Source organism: Panthera pardus, unplaced genomic scaffold (genome assembly GCF_024362965.1).
Source record: "Panthera pardus isolate Hobbes unplaced genomic scaffold, ASM2436296v1 HiC_scaffold_25, whole genome shotgun sequence".
Lineage (NCBI taxonomy): Eukaryota > Metazoa > Chordata > Mammalia > Carnivora > Felidae > Panthera > Panthera pardus.
The window spans coordinates 84712782-84732983 of NW_026526821.1; the positions used below are offsets into that span (position 1 = coordinate 84712782).

The 20202-nt window shown below is 41.4% G+C and overlaps 1 long non-coding RNA gene across 1 annotated transcript in view; it reads right to left on the reverse strand.

Annotated features, from left to right (window-relative positions):
- LOC109261723 (uncharacterized) overlaps window positions 1–14461 on the reverse strand; it is a 259521-nt gene extending 245060 nt beyond the window's left edge. The window contains exon 1 of the long non-coding RNA XR_002077514.2: window positions 14285–14461. This is a non-coding gene — a long non-coding RNA (uncharacterized LOC109261723). The remainder of the gene's footprint in view (window positions 1–14284) is intronic.
- Between the last annotated feature and the right edge of the window lie 5741 nt (window positions 14462–20202).

Genomic DNA, 20202 nt, shown 5'->3' on the forward strand with positions numbered 1-20202 from the left:
TTACAGAAGAAAAATCTCAAAATGGCACTTACTTTACTATACTTCCCACGTTTAAGGTATTTTAGCATACAAGCTTACTTAAGCCTACTTTTTTCCTTGTGAATGAGAAAAACAAAATGGAGCTTATTTTTATTTCACACATTGCATAAGAATAATCAATTAAGGTACTTATCTAAAGCTCCAGTAGAATTATGTCAAAGAACATGATCTACTCTCAAACTATAGAATCACAGACTCTGAGCAATGAACAGCTGAGCACCATCACCCGACAGATGAAGAGAAAATGTGGTAAGCCCAGGACCACACTAGTGAGTTAGTAGAGACAGGAATCAGAGCTGGTTCACTCCTAACCTATGATGCACATTCTCCATCATCTCTTAATCTTAACTCATGTTCTTTCCACCCAACCTGTCTCTCCAACTAAACCTCACATGTGTGCATGATTTTCAGTTTTAATTCCTTTGGCTTCCCTGGAATTCTCACCCAGAATTCTGAGAATAAATAGTAAGCAAAACCCTAGAATCCTGGTCATAGAAAGCCTCTCAGAGATCATCTAATCCATCCTCTCCTTCAGGCTGGGTATGCCTTTAACAATATCCCTTACCTGAGGCTTCTGGCCTCTTCTTTAATAACTCCAGTGACAGGGAGCTCACTACTAACGACAAGGGCAACTCCATTCTGAGCAGCCTTAACTGCTTAACCCCGTCATTTCGTAAGTGGTTTTCTACAGGTATATGGAAAAGTATAAGTCATTTCAGAGGCCACTGTGTCTCATATTTAAAGATGATTACCTTTCTCAAATCACTTCTCCCAGAGTCTCTCAGTGCTGGTGTCATTAGCATTTAAAGTAAGACTTCTTCCTCAAGTGGGGCCATCCCGTGCACTGCAAGATGGTTAGCATCACTGGCCCCCCAGGAACTACATTCCACTAGCCTACATACACTCACCTTGTGACAACCTGTTCATTATGACAACAAATGATTCCCCCACACACACACATATATTTCTAAAAACTCTTCAGGAGGGGAGGGATACTGTCCCTGATTGAGAAACACTGTGAGTCTAGGTCAAGACCCCCTGAATGCCCTCAACAATTTACCGTACCAGACATGGTACAGTTGTAGGGTTCTTTATCAGCCTATGGGATTCTCAGAGCAACTCATGATGGGAGCTTTGAGTCACTATCCTCATGAACACAGGATTACAGAAAGGATGAGACAGGTAATGACAAGAAGTTAACACTGAATAAAAGGAAAACTTCTCCCTGTTCCATATTTAGGAACCTGCCATCTTGCTCCACTCCCATATTAAAACCACCCTCCTGTTCTTCTCTGGTGATTGGGAATCATGTGTTGCCAATTAAGTAATTTTGCTGAATTAGGAATCCAAATTACATTGTTTCCCACTCAAACAGCCATCTCTCAATTATTCTGCCAACAGAAGTGCCTTGTGTAGTCCTTTAAAAATCTTTCACCTTTAGCCATTGTTTTTTTAGCTATTAACAAACTGCAGCTGGATCTTTTGATTTTGATTAAAATTGCTTAAGTCAGAAGGGTTGTTAAGACAGAAAATAACTGAAATCCAAATTGCCCTTGAAACTGCTTTGAAATCAGAGCACAACACTGGCATGAGATCATGACATCATCAAATGTTAGACCACCACATAGTACCTCCAATATCTTGTCCATTTATTCCCAAAATTTTCTTCATTACACATATAATAGCTTGTTGCATTTGGGGAAGCAGTGATCAATATGCACTATGGTGGTAAAAGTATGGGCTTCTTGCTTTGAATCTTGGATCTACTGCTTGCCAGCTGTGTCTGGTATGACACTCCATCAGACCCCCCTTGGAGCACTTTGACAGTTTCTGTACACCTGTCTCCTTACATGTGGCTTCTGGCCACTCCTGGTATGGAGTGGTTTGGGGTGGGGTTTTCTCCTTTATCTTCTAACTGCCTGTAATTCTTGTCAGAGAACTGTTTGAAGGCTACTGAAACTGCTTTGTGGTAAGGCTCAAAAAGCCAGAAATACCTGGGAGTTTGTGTCTCCCAACACCACCATCACCCTGCTAATGTGGCCCTTAGCCAGAGATTGACCAGGGTAGAAGTATGAAGGCCCAGTTCTTTTGCCATGAGTGAGGACAAGCTATGACATCTATGATGTCACTTACATTCCAGAGGCCCCCCACCCACCCACCCAATTCAATCAGGCTGAGGCTGGGACTTCACCTGGAATTACATCCCTGTTTGGTTTCTTTTCCTCTCTTCTGCTTCTTCCAATTCTTAGAGAAATCCTATATAAGCCCCTTCATACACAAATCCTCTTCTCCAGATCTGGAATTCCAACCTGAGACAGGTACTTACTATAATTCACACTTGGCAAGCATTTAATAAACATTACTCTTTATTATGTTTGCCATTAATAGCCATTATGAACTCAGTAACACTTCAAAATGAACCCGTATTTTAGAAGTTATGACCACTTCTAAATACATTGGAAAAATAATTATATATGTGTAAGACATTATAGATTCAGTCTATAATCTGCAGGACAGTCTGGACACACTAAGGTGGTCGTATAGTTTTCAATAGCCCACTTTGGGAAATATGGCTTTAAGACAACTCCCTTACTTCACTGAAAACTAAACCAGGAACAAGAGAATCTACGTGAATGGTCCCAGGCCTAGAGCTAAGGAGTAGCAAGCTGAATCAAAACCCAGGTCTCCTGCCATTTTCACTATACACTTTATGTGGCCACTGGTCAGTTTTCAGAGAGCACTAAACCATGGGACCTCGGAAGCCTGCTCAGGGCACTGTCAGCAACTCTCCCTCAATGGTTACCGAAGGCTTGTGTACATACCCAGGCTGGATGTCTTAAAAAAAAAACTACACAGAAGCTTCTGTATTCCAGAAGTGTGTCACTGAGAAGGGACAAAAGACCAAATGCATGAGAAACATTAAGAAAATGCCCATAAAACATCAGGAAGTTGAGATTAGAATAAATTTACAGATGAGACAAAATTTAGCAGACCTATTTCCTGGTGATTTTCAGCATATTGTTCAGGCAGTAGATTCTTTGGTTCAAACAAACTCTGTCCTGTCAGCCTTCTATCCAACCCTCACTGTCCAACAGAAATGCCACCTTCTCCTGGCAGCCTCCTGGGATCTTCAGAGTCAAAGTGCTCCTTCCCTGTCTTCCCAGCCACGGCCATCTGTCAAGCCTCCCTTGGATCCTGCTTCCTTTTCCCCTACACTGAGGACACTTGAGAATACCTCACCTTCTCACACTGGAGACTTCAATGGGCTCTGTTTCACCCACACTCACACCCTTAGAAGAGCATCTTGCCCACAGTGGATGCTCAATGAAAAGCTCTTGAATTGGGGACGCCTGAGTGACTCAGTCTGTTAAGCATCTGATTCTTGGTTTCAGCTCAGGTCATGATCTCATGGTTCATGGGTTCAAGGGCCACATCAGGCTCTGCACTGACAGTGTGGAACCTGCTTGGGATTCTCTCTCTCTCTCCCTCTCTCCCATCCCCCCTTTCAAAATAATTAAATAAACTTAAAAAAAGAAAAAAAAAAAAGCTCTTGAAGTGATTGCCTATAATCACACCACAACATTGATAGCATCAACCAGATCAGGGACTGACAGAATCAAATACCTGTTGTGGCCCCGTGTTGGGCTCCACCCTGAGCATGGTGGGTGGGGAACATCTGGAAGGACTTTGAAGAGAAACAGCCCACACACTTCCATTGCAAGATTTGTTACTATCTGTAGGTAAAAGCATGACATGAATCTGTTTCAACTTATGCAGGCATAGATCCTGGGTCAGTTTTAGGAAGCCACTAAAAGGGATGTATGTATCAATTGATTGGGAGTATTTATCAGGAGGGGATGAGGTGAGACTGGAGAATAAGCTCCAAAAGTTCAGCTTCACTGAGGACAAAACTAAACCCTTGTTTTTTCTGCAGATGGGGGATTTTTCTATCTGAGGATAGGCAGCACAGAGTAATCCCCAGGAGAAAGGTTTCTGGAAGGGCCTGTCCCTTCTCAGAGGTTCCCAGGGCCAGCCTGTCACAATTAATAAAGAGGTGCACCCGATTACCTTAAGTACCACAGGCAGGCTGGTGAGGTTCCAGACCCACAAACACAATAGGATCTGGAGAGAGAAACAAACCCCTTGCTGCCAAGCACCACCTGCCGTGTACCCGCACCCTTCAGGGCAGAGGCCAGTGTCTTTTCTGCCTAGCTCAGCTCTTTAAAATCCATCCAGCAATGTGAAAAATGCAGATCTGCTGGCATTTTCTAAAAGGAGTGGTTAGGAGGCACCCTGAGCTAGCCAGGAGGATTACTGCTTTCTCTCCCATGACTCACTGGCTTTCTTGTCAGGAACCCGGCCCAGAAAAGAAGGAGAAGAGGACCTAGAAGTGGCCTACGTCCAGGAGTCAGTCTCTGAGGGCCCTAGGCTCCCCGCTATTCCCCAGCCCCTTTAACACACCAATTCTCAGTCCATCAAAGCCTGCTTTCAGGAGGGATCCCAAGAGCCATGTTTATGCCCTAAAGGCCATGGTTTCCCAAAAGGTATTCACATATATCAAAAAAGGAAAAGGGGGATGCCTGGGTGGCTCAGTCAGTTGAGTGTCAGACTCTTGATTTCAGCTCAGGTCATGATCTCACAGTGGTGAGACTGAGCTCCGTGTCGGGCTCCACACTAGGCGTGGAGCCTACTTAAGATTCTCTCTCTCCTTCTATCCTTCCCCCGCTCACATGCCCTCTCTCAAAAAATAAAAGAATTAAATTTTTTTTAAAAAGGAAAAGGGATGTTTTCCCCAAAATGGGTTTGGGAAATCCAAAGTTAAAAGATATTTATTTTCAGCGTGCCTGGTTGGCTCAGTTAGCAGAACATGCAACTCTTGATCTCAGGGTTGTAAGTTTGAGCCCCACATTGGGTGTAAAGATTACTTCAAAACAAAATCTTTAAAAAAATAAAGATGTTTATTTTCTTGAGGACTTCTCAGAGCCTTTACAACCTAATGAGAACTGGGAAATTCCAACAATATGATACAATATACCACATTTTCCCAACATGTTAAATCATTAACATGACTTAATCATAAAACACTTTACCCACAAGCATCTCCTAGAACTAGCAGAATTTAATTCAATTTATTGCTCTTCTACCTCAGCAGGTTCCCAAAGTGTGGTCCATGGACACACTTTCAAGGATCCATGAAGTCAAAACTATGTCTATAATCACAGCAAGATGGTATTTGTCTTCACTGTGTTGACATGGACATTGATGGTACAAAAGCAGTGAAGGGGAGGGTAAGACTGATGGTGCCTTAGCATATATCAAGGCAGTGGCCTCAAACTGTGCTAGTCATTGTACCCCTTACTGTCACATACTCCCAAGAAAGAAAAAAGTTTTACTTAAGAATGTCCTTGATAAACATAGAAAAGCATTAATTGTACTAAAGCTCAACCAGGGAATATACATATATTAAATATATTGTGTAAATAAATGAGAAATATATGCAAGGCACTTCTGCATACTAAGTACAATGGATGCCTCTAGGAAATGTTCTTGTGCAACTGTTTGAGTTGCAAGCTGAATTGGTCTTTTTTTTTTTTTTAATGGGACACCATTCTATTTGACTGACAGACAAACTATGGTTATACAGATTTGGGTATTTGGCAGACATTTTCTTGGAAATGAATGAAATGAGCATATCTCGACAAGGAAAACAACTGACAGCATTTGATGTCAATTATAAAATTTGAGGTTTCAAACAAAAATTAGAATTTTGGGAAACTTGTATTCACCACCATGAGTTTGACAGCTTAAAGACTCTTTTAATGAGCTTGATGGTGACATTAACAAATGTGCTATTTTGATATGATACAAAATGAAATATGTCAACATTTGGAAGATCTGAATAACTCAGTGAACTAATATTTTCAAAATAATTAATGCATGATGTTACAAAATCTTACATGGGTATAAAATCCATTCAAAGTGCAATTTAGACCAGTGTATTTAAATGTAACAGAGTATGAAATTTTCACTGCTCTGGTTTCAGATTCTATATGCAACCTCCTAGAAATTACCACTTGTCAAGATTTGTTGTAATGTCAAAGAAAATATCCATAAATATCTGAAATGACTATTTAAAATACTCCTCCCTTTTCTGGCTACATACTTCTACAAGTTGGATTTTCTTTACCCACTTCAACTAAAGTAACATACCACAACACATTAAATGCAGAGGCAGATGAGAATCCAGCTGCTCCTATTAAGCTAGACATCAAAGAAATTTGCAAAAGTATAAAACAATGCCATTCTGAGTCTCACTAGCAAGCATTTTTTTGTTTTGTTTTGTTTTGTTTTGGAAAGTATAGACTTTTTTTTCAATAAAAAAGTAATGTTTTCTTGTAATGGTTTTACTATTGATATTTTTTAATGAATTAATAAATATTTTAAACATTTCTCAATTTACGTTTTGTATCAGGGATATGCAAACTTTTCTGTAAAGGTACAAATAAACATGTTGGGCTCCATGGTTCATACAGTCTCTGCTGCAACTAATCAACTCTACTGTTATAGCATTGAAGCCACATAGACAACATATAAATAAATGGGCTTGGCTTTGTTCCAATAGCATTTTATTTACAAAAAAAAAAAAAAAAAAAAAAAAGTCATGGGCTACGGGCACCTGGGTGGCTCAGCCGGTTAAGCATCCGACTTCGGCTCAGGTCATGATCTCGCAGTCCGTGAGTTCAAACCCCACATCAGGCTCTGTGCTGACAACTCGGAGCCTGGAGCCTGCTTTGGATTCTGTGTCTCCCTCTCTCTGACCCTCCCCCGTTCATGCTCTGTCTCTCTCTGTCTCAAAAATAAATAAACGTTAAAAAAAAAAAGTCATGGGCTAGATGTGGCCCATGCACCATAGTCTGCTGACCCCTATATTTTATGATAAATATCAATAGATACGACCGACTTAAAAGCTCTTTCGGGTTCTCACTAATTTATAAGTGTAAAGGGACCCCACAGCCAAAAAGATTGAAAAATGCTGTTCTACCTGAAGTACGATCACTTTATCATCTTCAAAAGGAATTTCAGACACAGAGAAAGAGGAGATATGTTGGGGTGGGAGCGCTTCATCCTGGGGTCATCAGCCTGCTCCGGTTCCCTGTGGGGATGGATCCCGTAAGCAATAAAAGGCTTGGGAAGGCGAGATTCTGACTGAACACAATTGCACTCCACAGTGGCATTTCCAGTCACCTCTGGAATCTACTTCATCTAGAAAAAGACTCAGTTTTTGGCCACTGTGGGGCCACTGCCACTGCCATGAGCCTATCCAAATGGACAAATAAACAAAATCAATAAAATCCCATCTTCACAAAGACAAAAGTCACACAATGCCAAAGTGCATCAGCAGGACAACCTCCGACCAGCAAACAGTAAACAGCAAGGGGTTCTCTTGCACTCGGCCCCCTGGCGAGACGGGACTACATGGGGGTGAGGGTACCGATCCTCACACAAGCAAAACCCGTCAAACCTAGATAGCATACAGAAGATCCCTGACTGCTCGGTGCATGCCAGTTATACAAGACTCAATAGGCTTGGCAAAAGGCTGGCTCCTCAGCCCTCAGCTTTTACTGTATATTTTAATGCAGGAACTGAGTCACACCTGCAAATCTTATGACAAATGATGTTTTATTAACTTTGAAGAGTGCCAACTCATTTCCTGGGTTCCAAGCCAACCTGACATAATAGAGTCCTTTCAACAACCCAAAAAGTTGGTATAATGTCCAAAATATTTCAAGGAATGAACACTTCTTAATTTGTTAATAAGTTCTGTGTCATTCAGCTCTAATAGGATAAAAGCCTATCATTAGAGACCCAAAGCAAACTCACAGCACCTGCCATCACCTTATTGCCTGCTGGACCTTTTTTCTTTGACTGGTTTTTTTTTTTTCCTTCTAGCAATGCTTTGTGTGACAAGAAGAGTTTTCTGGTGCCTTTCACACAGTTGGCTCTCCTGTCCACTGATCTTCTGGGTATTTTTAGTTCACTCCCTTGATGATTTTATTGGATCAACATACCAAGCTGTGAGGTTGTGCAGCATGGAATGTCAACACAAACAGACACATCTAGAATAGCAGTGTTCCCTCTCTGCCACTAGAGAGCATCCCCACCCCCATCAACACAGACACACACACATCTGCCTTTCCTCAGTCACAAAGCTATCCAATTGGGCCCTTCTCTTCACAATTCTGTTTTCGCCTCACTGACTGGCAAAACTCAGGCGTTCCAGCGTTGTCCTTGCTCTTAAAAGGGACAAGATCACTAGAGAAGCAAGGCAAACACTAACTACACACATGCAAAGAAATGACAGTCCACCTCTTAAGGGACAGACAAAGTGAATTGTCTGCTTACACTGGATAAAAGTAAGACAAGTCTGCATAGTCTTTAAAGATAGAGAAAAGTGCCTTCTTAGAGCAGAGAGCGTGCAGTGTGGCACCTCAAGTCATGAGGATACAGTGTGTTTGTGGGGCTGGGACAAGAAAGAAGGGAACTGAGACCTGTGCAAGAGATCTGAAGTGCATTTGAACTTGAGCAAGGGAATATAGCTCCTCCCTAAGTGGAGGGGGAGCTTTGTGGAGTCAGAATGTGGTGTCAAGGAAAACTGAGCCCTGGATCATGGAGGAAGAAGGTCCAAAGTCCAGCATGTTTGATGAGACAAGGAGGAGACGTCACTAAGGTTCCAGCAAAAGCAGGAATTTACACCCTCAGTTGACCAGGAAATCTAGGATTTTCAGGTTGAGAGGACAGAATCCACAGGCCATAACACTAATCTACTGTGAGGTAATAGCCTAATCTACACTTTTTTGGGTTAACCAGGACAGACTACTTGGCCTTTTTGAACCCGTTTTCTCATTTATAAAATGGGATAATAATAGTACCTTATCAGCTCTGGCTGCCAGAACAAAATGCCATAGACAAGGTGGCTTAAACAGAAGTGTAGTTTCTCACAATTCTGGAAGCGGGGAGTTCAGGATCAGGGTGCCAGAATGGTCAGGTTCTGGGGAAGGACTTCTTCCTGACTTGTAAATGGCCACTTCTTCACGGTGTTCTCAAATGGAGGAGAGACAGCATGTGAACACAGGTCTTTTCCTATCTTATAAGGACACTAATCTCACTATGGGGGCTCCATCCTCATGGCGTCTCTCCTTTAAACCTCATCACCTCCTCCTAAAGGCCCATATCCAAAACTATCACGTGGGGGTGGGTCATGCTAGGATGCAACAGAAAGTTACTCAAATAAGAGGACTGAAAGCGATCAGCAGAAGCAAGGAGGGGAAGGGACAAAAGTAGGGAAAGAATGTGTCTTGTTTTGTGGAAGCAACACTTCTAGCCAAGAGTCACCCAAGTAAGTGTTTCACCTAATAACCCCTTGCTAGGTGTGTCTCACCTGACAGCTCTTTACATGAGTCAGTTTGAGCTGAATTGGAGCTGAAGACCTATGCAGAAGCTCCCCTCAGTTGTCCGAAGTTACTTTTAGCTCATTATAATGCTAAGATCTCCTCCTATGGGCAGAGCTTTCCACCATGTTTGGAACATATGATGTATGCACCACCAAGCTGACACACTAGGCATGCATAATTGAACCAAAGTGCCTAAGCAAGCTCCCTGCCCCCACCTCTAATACACTGCACAAAAGCTGCCTGTACTAACCCCATAGGGAGACAGCACTTTACAAGTTATCTTCCCATCTCTTTACTTGTAACAAGTAACAAAAAGTTCTTTGGTTTCACCATTTCCTTGGGTTGTGTTCAATTTGATGCACCCCAAGCAGCAAACCCCTTGAGTCTGGTTATAGACTCAACATACAAATTTGGAGGAGACACAAACATTCAGTGTACAGCAAATGCCTACCACAGAGAGCTGTGATGATTCAGTGAAGTTTACACACATAGGGCTAATTTAGCACAGTGCCCGGCACATCACTGGAACTCATTAAAGATGACCATTTTTCTTATTCTTATTTGTTTTAGGGAGTTAGCAGAGGAAATATTTCCACAAGCCAGCACCACTGTTCACCCAGAGTTGTGTTTGACAGGCAGTTGCGATGGCATTTCAACAAATGAATCTGTTGCCTTTTACTGGAAGGTAGCCAGGCCTTGCTCTCTGGTCCCAGGAACCCACATTCCCCATGTCCATGTCACAGGTGCTACACAGAGGTCAGAATTACTGGGAGAGGCAGTCTTCCACATGGCCTGGTATCAGCGCCTCCTTGGCAACCAGGTAAAAACAAGGACCGTCCCGGAGTGTAAGAATCTAGGCAACTAAAAGGCAACTGACAGAATGGGATAAGATATTTGCAAACAACGTATCAGATAAAGGGTTAGTATCCAAAATCTATAAAGAACTTATCAAACTCAACACCCAAAAAACAAATAATCCAGTGAAGAAATGGGCAAAAGACATGAACAGACACTTCTCCAAAGAAGACATCCAGATGGCCAACTGACACATGAAAGAATGCTCAACATCACTCATCATCAGGGAAATAAAATCAAAACCACAATGAGATACCACCTTATACCTGTCAGAATGGCTAACATTAACAACTCAGGCAACAACAGATGTTGGCAGGGATGTGGAGAAGGAGGATCTCTTTTGCATTGCTGCTGGGAATGCAAGCTGGTGCAGCCACTCTGGAAAACAGTATGGAGGTTCCTCAAAAAATGAAAAATAGAACTACCCGACGACCCAGCAATTACACTACTAGGTATTTATCCAAGGGATACAGGAATGCTGTTCCGAAGGGACACATGCACCCCAATGTTTATAGCAGCACTATCAACAATAGCCAAAGTATGGAAACAGCCCAAATGTCCATCGATGGATGAATGGATAAAGAAGATGTGGTACATATATATATAATGGAGTATTACTTAGCAATCAAAAAGAATGAAATCTTGCCATTTGCAAGATGTGGATGGAACTAGAGGGTATTATGCTAAGCGAAATTAGTCAGAGAAAGACAAATATCATATGACTTCACTCATATGAGGACTTTAAGACACAGAACAGATGAACATAAGGGAAGGGAAACAAAAATAATACAAAAACAGGGAGGGGAACAAAACATAAGAGACTCTTAAATATGGAGAACAAACAGAGGGTTACTGGAGGGGGTGTGGGAGGGGGGATGGGCTAAATGGGTAAGAGGCATTAAGGAATCTACTCCTGAAATCATTGTTGCACTATATGCTAACTAATTTGGATGTGAATTTAAAAATAAAATTAAAAATAAAATAAAATAATAAAAAGTGAAATGAAATGAAAATTAAATTAAATGAAATTAAAATAAATTAAATTAAATTAAATAAAAAAAGAATCTAGGCAGGAGTCTGTGACTAGACGGTGAGACATCCTCACTTTGTCTTTTCCCCCATAACGTGGACCAGTGGTTCTCAAACTTGAGTGTAAACCAGAATCCCCTGGAGAACGTGTTAAAACACAGATTGCTGAGTCCCACCTCCAGAGTTTATGAATCAGCAGGTATGGGATGGGCCAGAGAATCTGCATTTCTAACTAGTTTCTAGACGATGGTGACACTGCTGGTTTTGGAACTACACTTTTGAGAATCACTGATGTAGACTGTGAAACAGAAGCTCCAGCAGTTTATTTCCCATGACAGTCCAATAATTTTAATAAAAGGCTGACATTCCAGTAACTCCTACGCTTCCCCCCAAGATTCCAAATTGAGGATAAAGTCAGCCACTGTGATTTTCAACACCAGAAAAGGTGGCATCACTTTGAAAAGTAGAAGTGAGGGGCGCCTGGGTGGCTCAGTCAGTTGGGCGTCCGACTTCGGCTCAGGTCATGATCTCGCGGTCCGTGAGTTTGAGCCCTGCATCGGGCTCTGTGCTGACAGCTCAGAGCCTGGAGCCTGCTTTGGGCTCTGTGTCGCCTTCTCTCACTGCCTCTCTGCCTCTCATGCTCTCTCTCTGTCTCTCTCAAAAATAAATAAACATTAAAAAAATTCTTTAAAAAAAAAGAAAAGTAGAAGTGATCTGCCATTATATTTTAAGCAAGAAAAAAGTAAAGCTCAGACAAGTTTAGAATATGTTCCCAGGGTGTATAAGAGGAATTGTCAAGCTTTTGAAAACTAGAATTTGAATGGCAGGAGGGGTTGGAATTCTAAACTATCAACTAGATGATAATCTATCCCTTTTTCCCCAGCATTTTCTCTGACTTTGGACAGTCTTATCTTATCTCTGACACCTGGTGTGAAAACAAAGTATGTCAAACACTTGTTCAATTCCCACCCTTATGTTGCTCTAGGAAATAATTTGACTGACTCTTGTTTGTGCAAAAAATTCTTGGCTTCCTGTCTCTGGTTTTGAATTTCTCACTGCACCAAACTGGAAGCACAGCAGGTGAAAACATCAAATGCTTTTTATCCACCTGCACAACACTGGAGGCAATCCTCAGGGAATTCCTGCTGCTCACTGTATTTCCAGATCTTCGCCTGTCCACCCAGGCTTGCCCTGGGGTACAAGTTTATTGGGCCTCTCCTAGTCAATACATTTCTCTGAAATATATCAAGCCATGCTCAGCTACTTCTTAGACACCCCAAGCACTTAATCTTTACTTGTTCTTTATGAGAGAGTAGGCTGTTGCCACAGCTATGCTTGACAGTGGTTTGTTCCCTTCCTTTCCCAGGGAGGTTTGAAACCACAGACTTGAACACAAAGGCATAACTATACAGCATAAAAGGCTTTTTACTCAGTTTAAAACTTGGATTTTTCAACCCAGGACTCAGGTCTTCATGGAGTCCCTCTTTTTGAAGAAACTCAGTGGCATCTTCCCACGTTCCATCAGGACACTAGCTAGCCATCACCCTCTCTAAAGACATTAGCTTCTGTCAAACTAAGCACCACCACCAGTGAACCCTCATTACCATAAAAGAATTCTTCTAATATATTTCTTTTAGTCTTATTTTATGGGGCAGAGGTAACTCCAAAACAAAAGGTAACTTTGAAGGTTTTTTTCAGGTCATCTTCACTCTGCGTTTTCCTTCCGGTTGGGTGCTCAGAAAGCCTTCAAGTACCCCAAACAAACTTGCCATATTCCACCCATATGCACTTGATCTAACTCAGTTGTTCTCAACTGGGGGCAACTCTGGCCCCCAGGGACATTTGGCAATGTTCAAAGACATTTTTGGTTGTTCCAATCGCGGTGAGGGATACTCCTGACATCTAGTGGATAGAAACCAAGGATGCTACTAAACATCCTACAAAGCTGAAAACAGCCCCACAACAAAGTATTGCCCAGCTCCAAATGTCAATATTGCCAAACTGGAGAAACCCTGATAAGTGACTCCCCAGAGGGAATGGACAACCCTGCTCCCAAAGACTTAGTTCCTATGAACAGGAGGGTAACGGACAGAATCTCTGGCTAAATTTCCAACCTAGAGAAAGCCCCTAGAACAGCAGTGATTCTTCACATTCACATGAAAAGAATGAGAATTTGAAGTTATGGCATCATCCTTGGAAGATGGGTATGTTAAGTTAGGTCCTCCCAGAAGAAAAAAGTACAAGAGGTTCATTTAGGAGGTAATCCCAGGAAAACTCAGTAGGGGAGTAGAGAAGTAAGATAGGAAGGGGGGGAAGTCATTAGAGGGTGTTGTCATCAAGCAAGTTACCAGTGTGGACAACAGAAGCTTAATCCTACCGGAGAATGCTGGGAAGACCTAGAACACTGTCTTTAGTTATCCCAACTGAGAGCCAAGGAAGTGGTGCCATTTACTAACACATCTTGTCAGTCACGGTTGAGGGCTCCCAAGGGCAACTGATTCCTCAGCACTTGTAGCTGGCCCAAACACAATTTGCTCTCAAGCAAAATCCTCACTCAAAGACTCTCAGGTGCTGACAGTTGAAAGTCAGGCTGGTTGGTGCACGAAACTGGTAGGCGCATGAAACTGGTAGGTGCATGAAACTGGTTGGTGCATGAAAGTGGTTAAGGATGCATCTTCTACAGTGGGATTGCTGGGTGTGCTCGTTTTATACCTCGTATTTCTCTCATGTTTGGGCATTTACAATGAGCATTTATTACCTCAGTAGCAAGAAGAAAACACTTGAAACCTACAATACCAGACGGAAATGCAAAAAGCATAATTAAAACATAGGAGTAAACACAGCTTTTGATACTAGTTAAGCTCTCCAATTTAAAACTAAGAACAAGGCATTTCAAAACCATACTTTACCCAACATGAGATAGAGGTGATCTAACTTGCAGTGTTGGTAGCACCGTCACTGTAGATCTGCCATCTCAAAGCTGCCATGCCACAAAGCTCTGACTGCATAAAGCTCCTGGACTGGACAGGATGAGGAAGCCAAGGCAGAGGTCATGGTTTCCTAAACTTCATGCCCGGGCTTGGATTACCTGTCTATAAAATTTGAAAATTCAAACTTGTAAAAAGTATTGCCCCGAGCTTCAATTTTAAAAAAAATCTATTAACAAAGTAACTCAAGCAGAGACAAGAATGTTACAGGAAAATTAACTGATTTCAGTCAACGTTGGAGAATTAAAGCTCCCATTCCATTTGACAAGATCTCACTTTCCAAAGTTTGGTGTTTTATCAATTCATATACAACATAACTAGGAACTCTAAGCCTTATCAACCATCAAATATTTTGTCACCTTTTTTTTTGCATTATTTTTTTAATGCCCAAGAGTCTAAACCTCCACTAATACTCATAAAAGAAACTGAACTTGTTTCAACTGTATTAACTAATACAAGATGAACTAATTTAAATTATAATAGTATTCAGAAAAATGCAATATTAGTCTGGGATTAATTGTAGCATTTCTCCTATCAAAAGAAAGTTATCAATTATTCTAAACTTAATAAAAACAGTTTAAACAAAATCTTCAGATTTGAAAAGTACCTCAGAAAATAATTGTTATTGATGTATATATTCATTTATTTGATACTTAGCTCCAATTTAAAAGATCAATCATGAATCTGTGGGAAGGATAAAGTGTGGAGATTTTTGTGATGCCAGATAAGGAGGATATTAGTAAAGCCCAAAACAATACACAAACGCACACACACACTTTTGTCTTTTAAAATTAATGAACATATTTGAGACATTTTCATTCAGCATAAAATATATATCATTTTAACTAGAAACACCCATCTTTTTGAAATACTAAATATTCAATAATTAATGAAAAATAAGGAGGTTCTTAAAAAGTAGAACATGAATAGATTATTTCTATAGTATCAACTCAAGAACTTAAAATTCAGCTATGTCACTGCAGAGTAAAAAGCACATTCCAATAAAAATAAGTCTGAGAGGACAGTTCTTCTGCTTTTGCTTATTCCCAACACCAGGTAGGTCAGTCACCTCATCCAAGAGTCTATGGATAAACATTCCCTTAAAGAGTCCTTTAAGCTAAAACTTAAAGAAGGCAAGATACAACTTCTTGAGAGTGGCTAAAACTCACATTCTAGACTGTGAAGGACAAACATTTTTCTGTGGCTAACCCAGAGCACAATGTACAGAGCAAACGCACAGTTCTGATATCTGCTTCCTCCTCCTACCACTGTGGTCAAGACCTCAAGTCTTCAGCCTGACCCTTTCTGGACCCGTCATCTCCTTAGGTGTGTCTCATGATCATGACATTTTTCTCCTATGTCATTGCTGCACTGAAATTTCTGTTTATTTGTTGAAGTCATCTTACAAATGGGTGATCATTTCAAAACTTCTTTTGGACACTGTACTCAAGGTGGTGCAGGGAAGTGATATTTTCATTCACCACCCTACTCCATAAAGAAAGCAATGATAAAGTGTAAAGACAGAAAAACAAAAGTATAAACTTGGGCTCAAAAGCCAGAAAAAAATCTCTGTGGACCAGAAAAGAATACAAATGCTAAACAGTGAACTGGGCTGAAGCTGCAGACTTACTGGGGTCATGTCAAAAGTATGTAGCAGACCACCTGCAAAGGCTCCCACTGGCCAAAGATGGAACAACTGCAACAGCAAGAAGAATAATACCTACAAAAAACTGAAACCCAGTAAAACTGAGAACTCCAGAGTTGATAATGATACCTTTTTTTAAATTTATTTATTTTGAGAGAGACAGAGAGCATGCAAGCAGGGAAGGAACAGAGAGAGAGGAAGAGAGAGACAATCCCAAGCAGGCTCCATGCTGTCAGCACAAAGACCAATGTGGGGCTCAAACCCAAGATCCGTGAGATCATGACCTGAGCCAAAATCAAGAGTTGGAAGCTTAACCGACTGAGCCACCCAGGTGCTCCAATAATGATATTTTTTAAAGAATTAGTTGCCTCTTGAAAATTCTAGAGAATCAGGACACTTGGGTGGCTCAGTCAGTTGAGCGTCTGGCTTCAACGTTTAAGCCCCACATTGGGGTCACTGTCAGCCTGTCATCACAGAGCCCACTTCAGATCCTCTGTCTCCCTCTCTCTGCCCCTCCCCGACTTGAGCTCTCTCAAAAATAAACATTAAAAGAAGGGAGCTAACATGGCGGAGAAGTAGGGGATCCAAAGTTCCCTTGTCTCTCAAACACAGCAGTGTTGAGGGCAAAGGACTCTGAACTCCGAGAGTCCGGGTGGCAAAGTGACAGAGACACCCCCAGGGACCTACCAGGACAATGTGATGGGCCATAGGTGCGTGATTGCGAACGGGGAGAGATAAAATGGGCAGCAGAGGAACGGAGGGGAGGGATCCCCTTCTGCAGGAAGACAAAGGGAAGAGAAAGAGAGGATGGGGAAACGTAGGACTCTATCTGGACAAGAGAAAAACCACAGACTGGGACGGAGAAATATCCAATCTCTAACTGTGGGGCTTTCTCTGCACTGGGGCCAGCTGCCCTGTTCACACACCTGGGGAGGAGGGGAGCCGGTCCCAGGCTCAGTAACTAGTTCAGAGGCGCAGTCTGCAGTGAGAGAAAGTAATCCCCTCCCTGGAGTGCTGTGGGAAGAAAGTATATGGCCGTTCAAAGGACAAAGACCCTGCCTGTGCCCACCAGCCAGAAAACATATATTGGGTGGCAAAGAGTGGGAACCTTAAAGACATCGGGGTTTAAGTCCCAGCTAGCTCCAGGGAGACAAAGGATTTGCAGAGTGGGACAAACCACGGGAGGCACTGTGCAGTGGCACGGGGTGGCTCTTCCCCGGAATCAGGGTGCACGGAGTGGGACTCTTTAAGACATCGGGGTTTAAATCCCAGCCAAGTGCTAGGGAGGCACGGGAGTCAGTGGAGCAGGACAAACCACCTCATTTGTGCCCCTACCACGGTGAGGATGGCTTGAACGGAGTGGTTTGGGGCACCTGATCCGTGGAGGAGAGACTGGGGGGTCGCCATCTATCTCCCCATCACCAACAAGGTGGGGCTTCGGGGAATGGACAGCAGGCCCACACGGGAGGCAGAACCACGTACACTGAACCACGCCTCTCTGCACCTGGTAACTGCACATCTACTGGAGCAGTACTGACGCTGACAAACCAGACAGCCCCTCCTCCAGACCAGGGCTGTTTCACTGCCTGGTTTAATTCTTGGATAATTCTTATTATACATATTCTATATATATAACATAGAATATAGAATTATATATATAATATATATAGAAAGAACATATGTATATATGGAAGAATATACACACGCATATGTATGTATACTTACATACATATATAACACATATATATACATATATAACACACACATACACACACATATATATATATAACACATGTATATACATATATAATCTTCCTTCCTTTTCTCCTTATCTCCTCCCTCCTCTAGTCTGGTTACTTTGGTTGTTGGTTTGTTTAAGCAGAAATATTTAATCTATTCTCTTTATACATGATGTACACCTCCTTCTTTATTTTCCTTTCTCCCTCTGAATTAAGCCATATAGTTTCTGTCTGGTCAATTTTATTTTCTTTTCCTTTTCCCCCGCCTCCTTCTTTATTTTCCTTACTCTCTCTCTGGATTAAGTCGTATAGTTTCTTTGGTCATTTTTATTCTCTTTTCTTTTACCCCTGCCCCTGTCATTTCTCTCTTTGTATGGGAGAAGGCCTCTTCCATCAGCACCGCCTCCACCCTGTTGGCTACTTGTATCTGGTGTTTCTGGTTTTTTTTTTGTTTTGGGGGCTTTTTTTGTGTGTTTGTTTTTATTTTTTGTTTGTTTTCCTTTCCAGGCCTACTTCAACAAACAAATCAAAGCCCACCTGGTGGAGGGTCCAAAACATCACTACAAGTAGGGAGATAAAGTAACCAAAGTCACAACAACAAACAGCAAGTAGCACACTCCAAAAAACACCTCCTGAAGGGCCAGGCCCTGGACAGTGTATGACCCCTCTTTAGTATAGTAGTGCTCACAGGTGCAGGGCACATAACAAGCTTTTAAAACACATAGGGACAGAAAACTAGCCAAATGACAAAACGAAGAATTCTCCTCAAAAGAAATTCTAGAAGAAATGACAGCTAAAGAATTGATCAAAACAGATATAAATAATATAACTGGACAAGAATTTAGAAAAATAATCATAAGATTAATCACTGGGCTTGAAAAAAGCGTAGAAGACAGCAGAGGATCTATTGCTGCAGAGATCAAGGAACTAAAAAATAGTCATGATGAATTTAAAAATGCTGTAAATGAGGGGCAAAATAAATTAGAAGCCGTGACAGTGAGGACTGAAGAGACAGAGGGAAGAACAGGTGAAATACAAGATAAAATTATAGAAAAAGATGAAGCTGAGAAAAAGAAAGACAAAAAAATTCTGGACCATGAGGGGAGAATTAGAGAACTAAGTGATTCAATGAAACTGAATAATATCCGTATCACAAGAGTTCCAGAAGAAGAGAGAGAGAAAGGGGCAGAAGGTGTACTTGAACAAATCATAGCTGAGAACTTCCCCAATCTTGGGAAGGAAACAGATATTGAAATCCAGGAGGCACAAAGAACTCCCTTGAGATGTAACTTGAATCGATCAATCTCCTGCATGACATATCATAGTGAAACTGGCAAAATACAAAGATAAAGAGAGAATTCTGAAAGCAGCTAGGGACCAACAGGCCTTAACCTACAAGGGTAGACACATAAAGGTAGTAGCAGACCTATCTACTGAAACTTGGCAGGCCAGAAAGGAGTGGCAGGATATTTTCAATGTGCTGAATAGGAAAAATATGCAGCCAAGAATCTTTTATCCAGTAAGCCTGTCATTCAGAATAGGAGGAGAAATAAAGGTTTTCCCAAACAAACAAAAACTGAAGGAATTCATCACCACTAAACCAGCCCTACAAGAGATCCTACGGCGGACTCTGTGAGTGAAATGTTGCAAGGACCACAAAGGACCAGAGACATCACAAGCATGAAATCTACAGATAACACAATGACTCTAAACCCATATCTTTCAACAATAACACTGAATGTAAATAGACTAAATGCTCTAGTCAAAAGACACAGGGTATCAGAGTGGATAAAAAAACAAGACCTATCTATTTGCTGTCTACAAGAAACCCATTTTAGACCTGAGTACACCTTCAGATTGGAAGTGAGGGGAAGGAGAACCAACTATCATGCTACTGGAAGTCAAAAGAAAGCTGGAGTAGCCATTCTTATATCAGACAAACCAGATTTTAAACTAAAGGCTGCAACAAGAGATTATATCATAATTATGGAGTCTATCCATCAAGAAGAGCTAACAATTACAAATGTTTATACACTAAATTTGAAAGCACCAAAACATATAAAACAATTAATCACAAACGTAAGCAATCTTATTGGTAAGAATGTGGTAATCTCAGGGGGCTTTAATACTCCACTTACCGCAATGGACAGATCATCCAGACAGAAAATCAATAAAGAAACAATGACCCTGAATGATACACTGGACCAGAAGGACTTGACTGATATATTCAGAACTTTTCAACCTAATAACAGCCCTCAATAAATATAAAAGAATTAATATCAAACATGCACATTTTCAGATCACAACACTATGAAACCTGAAATCAACCACAGGAAAAAGTTGGAAAACCTGCAAATGCATGGAGGTTAAAGAACATCCTACTAAAGAATGAATGGGTCAACCAGACAATTAAAGAAGAAATTTAAAAATATATGGAAACAAATTAAAATGAAAAC